Genomic DNA, 4938 nt, shown 5'->3' with positions numbered 1-4938 from the left:
TTTATTTTCATAATACAATATTAAAATATGAGCAGATATGTCTTATCAGAGGTAAAATACGTTTATGAGAAAAATAAAAGTTGCTTAAAAACTCTTCAAAACATTTCTATATTTATCCCATCAGGCCGAATATGAGATTACGGGGGCTTACAACATTTCTGTAAGAACTTTAAAAAAAAAATCATGATTCCGGGGTTTATACCGTTGGAAAAAAATTTGGAAGCCAAAGGCAATGTTTCAACTGGTTGTGCTCAGATCCGGCCGTGCTTGTTCTTTTATTTTAGTATGGCTTTCGAAATAATTTCCTGTTTAACTGCTAAAGTGGTTTTTAATACCCTACTTCAATTTTTCCAATAAATGTCGCCATCAAATAAAGATAATTTATGTCAAAAAAATACTTTTCCCAATCTCTGTTTACGGAATTTTACACTTTTATGGCATAGTGAGAATCAACTTCCACCCAATCTTCTCATCAAAACAATTGAGAAAAAATATCAGGAAACATGCTGTCTGCAATCAGAAGGCATGGGGATCGGAAGTATGATGATGAGCGCACCATTTGGTTTGGTTCTAGATGAAGGTCTTTAGTTTAGAGAATTAGTTCATTCCTCATTCTTTATTCTGTAGTTAAATCACATAGGTAGCATTTTATGTACAAAAGGTGTTTTTGAATGAATAAAATGTAACATTTATTCCTTTAACAAAATCCTAACCATTTGTTCATCATTTTTCTTCCTTTTTGCATTATTATATTACCTAATTTCTTTTTTGCCTTATTGTGTTATTGCTTATCAATTCTTAATTAAGTAAACAATCTCTCTCAACGATTACACTATTTAATATTTCCTCAGTAAGTAAATACTGATATTTTAAGATTTTAAATATATTAACAACACTATAAATATTTTTATTTTTATTTTTTTTACTTTGGTTTTTGTTTCAATAAATGTCCAACTATTTATTTTTTACATTTTAATTTATATTTACCTTTTTAAACAACATACATTAATTAAAATTTAAAACATAATATTTTAAAAACAAACAAAAAAACTAAAACATCATTCTTTTAAATACATAGGGATTATTTCTTTTGTTCCTAGATTAATTCAAAGTTCATTTTACGTGGCCACAATAACTAATATCGTATTTATAATCTTTTTAATTTATTTTGTTTATTAATTTACTGAATAAGAGTATGGGTTTCCTTATGGAGAATCAAGTATAAGATCACAAATTTTAAATAAATTTGAATGAGAAGAATTTTATGGACTTTATATTAGTGGATAAAATTTACAAATAATTCATTTTCATATTTACGAATAAATAAATTTAAAAATAATTAAATATATTTAATATATTTAATTCATTTTCAACTAAAACTAAGATAAATTTTTCATATTATATCATGAAGTTTTTTTTATCTTTTAAAAAAAATATTGTCTATTTATTTGGCTATTTATTTGATAAATCATAAACTTAATTAATTATTAAAAATTCATAAAATATAATTATCTTGTTTTTTTAATAGTTTGTTCTGGTTTAACTTCTAATGATATGTCAACTCGACTGTTTATTAACAAAGAAAAGTAGTAGCTATCTAAGCTTTCATCATTTCAAAAGAAAATGCATGTGTTCCTTTTTAGTTAGATTAGTAAAAGCATTCAGTCAATTTGATATTTGTTTTTTTATCTTCCTACTATATGAAATTGGTGTTTATCAATTAAAACAATTGGTGTTTGTCGAACACTTACGGAAAGCCATTCGATCGAGTTGTTTATATCCTTTTGTATTTAAATATTTTGATGTTTATAAATGTCTTCCATTAGGGTCTGAGTTGATTACCTTTCAGTTAATTTCAGTTCGAATAAAAAAGAAAAGGTGTTTGGCAATTAACAAAAGAATCTGACAACATGAAAAGAGTAAAGATCTCTACATAACTAAAAAATATCGTTGATATGTATGAGCGCATGCACATAAGGTAATGGTCAAAAGCGAATACAAACAAAGAGACAGCAGAACAAACTGTGTTGTTGTAATAAAATGATACGGCATGATGTCTTCCCACTCCCCAGGGAGAACATCTCAGAAAAATTGAATAACCTAGAAGTCTCTTATGTGCCTCAGCCACTGACCACAACCGAGAAAAACAATGGGCACTCTCGGAGCCGGAGAAGCTTCTTGAAGAAATCAACAGTAAGGTAATTGCAATTTTCCATGTACACCAGCTGCAATGTGGCTATCTTCACTCCCGCATTTCCAACGACGCTATGGCCACGTTTGTCACCTCAATCCCTCTATAACAATGGACCAAAGTAAATTAGTCGCTGGAGATAGTATATATTACTATCAGAGATAGAGAGCGTCCCACTGTATTAATCACAGTCTTGTGAACCCAATCCTTCAAGAAGATCGTATGAGCGTAGAAATATTATAACCACACAAAGGAAAGAAAGATTACATGATTATTGCTTTTATCAACACCACACCTGGTCAATCAAATCTGGATTTGTAACACCCCAACCTTTGTTTCTAAATGTGTCATCAACATCCTCACAGGAATGGCAGCAGTCATGATCTTCCTGCACCGAAAAACAACATAGGTCAGATGAAAGTGGAAAACAAGACTGAAAACACGCCATCAAGTATTCTGAAATGATAAATCATGTTTATGCTATGCAAGCAAGATCAACTATATTTTGCAGCTACCTATAGTTTCTCTCCTTTTGTTCAACTTCAGGTCTGCATATTATTAAAGACATTTTCTTTAGAATGTAAATGGCACACCGACGTTTACCTTGTTCTCGTAGTTCAGTAAACCCGAGACAGCAATGTTTCACATTCTTGCTAACGTTCGTAGCAATACCATTAGACTCCTTAGATAATCCTTAGTATACTTCAGATTAGCTGAGCAAATAACATTCGAATAGAAAAATAAATAAGTCTCTGTTTTAAATTTTACCAAAAAAAGACTGTTATAACACCAACGAAATAAATGAACTTGAAGAGAATCTTACATGAATTTTCAAGCTCTAATAGACGCATCTGGATTAACGCCACACACAAATTATCTTTTCATGCGTGTCTGCTGCTCTGATATCGAACGTGTAATCCAATTGATACATCGCCACTTGAATCAATCTAACAACCAGTAATGATAATTTTGGATTAGCTAGCCGATCCTGCAAACAAATAAATTATAAAGCTGAGTCACAATGGGTATGTTTTTTTTTGCTTGAGTCGTTAGTTTACTAATACCACACATTGTCAGTTTGTAAAATATGGATCAAAGAGTCTCAAATGCAGCATTGAAAGAGAGCAACAAATTTCATCCCGGAAAACTAAAGACAACACGTGTAACCGGTGGGGGCAAAGCAGAGTTAGAGCTCAGAATCTACCTTAATACCAGTGGCAAGGAGTCTTGAGTCTTGTCTGGTGGCTAGATCAATCAAAGCCGGGGCATCTCTGCGAATAGGTAAGTAGTGGTCGTTTCTAAGCAACAGTAAAATCATATTGTCATGACAGGTCCGCAGAAAGTAAGACACTGATTAAAGGTAGCTCAGAACGCTTACTCATTTCGCGTCTCTCGTCAATGGGTTCTCCAAGAACATTCATGATACGTCCAAGGGTCGCTCTTCCAACATGAACCTTTAGAGTGAAAAGAAACTATATCATCAAAACTATACAGTATTCTTACTTTTAGGGTGAATCTATTAAGAAGATATTCTGTCATTAAGCGAAGACCTAAGATTAATTAGCATACTGATAGCAGATCATTATCTGAGAGACAAACCTTATCTCACAGCCTGGGACCAGTTGGGACCAGTTCCTGTAGCAGCTTCATCTGTGCACTAATCTTCTTCCTTCTTGCCTATAATCCGAAAATTAACGTATTAGCAATTAATCAACTGATTAAGATGAAAAAAAAAAAAAAGGAATTGGGAAATATGTGAGATTCTAAGTTACTCTTCTGCTAAGATATGGCTATATATTGCTTTACAACGGCCAGCACTAACATTTACATATGAAAGCTTCTCGTTTTCTTCATAGCTTTAGTTTTTCTTCTTTGCTGTGCTTTTAGCCTATAAATAATGTTAGGGATGTGTGTTAAGGATTCATCAATCACTGGCTTGATCAAATGTTAACAAAACATAACTTGTGTGTCTCACCTTCTCGTCGAGTTCTTTTCTCTTGCGAGACCGATTGTTCTGGCTAGTTCACGTGCTATGATCACAAACCAAAAGCCGAGATGAATCTGTCTCAGCAGGCTCGGTTCTGACTCTTTCCAGATTAGAGTTCGAGTTAGAAGGTACCAATCTTGTAGTAGTCTCACCGGTGACGTTTCCGCTTTACTGCTGCTCATCAGCAATCACAGAAGCAAGCTGTTCGCTCCAAGAGGGCTGAGTTAGAAGGAAAAGTCAATGTCCCGTAAGAGTGAAGTGACTGTGGAGAGATATCTCAACCGATTCCGGTAACTGGTAACATCCAGAGCTTGAAAATATAATGATACTAAATGGAGAAGCTCCATTGCTTGTGTAGGTGGAAGCTCAAACAACGACTTGAAACCACCGGCGTTTCCCGGGAGTTAGCATCGTTAGTTTCCGAAACTGCCACCGTCGAGATGAAGCGATTGAAGACCTGTTGCTTCCTGGAACGGCCCAACACCGCCGTATCTAGCTCTGAATGCTCCGGTCAGATACATTAACTGTAACAACTCTGAACAACAACACCGAGAACTTAGAATCTCAGAAATTATTTTTATTTAAAAACATTATTCGTATATAATATAATAGTTTAAGTTTGGAAGAATAATCTATATATAAATTATGTATATTTTTTAAAAAATAATTTAAGATATTATATATTGAGTAACTGAATAAAAGCTGAATTTCTTATCTTGAAAATGAAATATTTATATTTTTGTCTTCATGTTATACTCAC

At 33.0% G+C, this 4938-nt stretch overlaps 1 long non-coding RNA gene across 3 annotated transcripts; it reads right to left on the bottom strand.

Annotated features, from left to right (window-relative positions):
* Positions 1 to 1928: 1928 nt before the first annotated feature.
* LOC106304924 lies at positions 1929 to 4710 on the bottom strand. Of its 3 annotated transcripts, none has more exons than XR_001262868.1 (9): positions 4167 to 4710; positions 3964 to 4079; positions 3791 to 3868; positions 3570 to 3645; positions 3396 to 3489; positions 3015 to 3179; positions 2795 to 2904; positions 2487 to 2579; positions 1929 to 2294 (listed from the first exon to the last, which is right to left on the bottom strand). It is a non-coding gene; the product is annotated as an uncharacterized LOC106304924 (long non-coding RNA). The 3 variants fall into 3 exon arrangements; XR_001262867.1 differs by having other exon boundaries at positions 4014 to 4079; XR_001262869.1 differs by lacking the exon at positions 3964 to 4079.
* Positions 4711 to 4938: the final 228 nt, after the last annotated feature.

The sequence above is a fragment of the Brassica oleracea genome, chromosome C7, assembly GCF_000695525.1.
Source record: "Brassica oleracea var. oleracea cultivar TO1000 chromosome C7, BOL, whole genome shotgun sequence".
In the NCBI taxonomy this organism is placed as follows: Eukaryota; Viridiplantae; Streptophyta; class Magnoliopsida; order Brassicales; family Brassicaceae; genus Brassica; species Brassica oleracea.
This window is presented reverse-complemented; position numbering and strand designations above follow the sequence as displayed.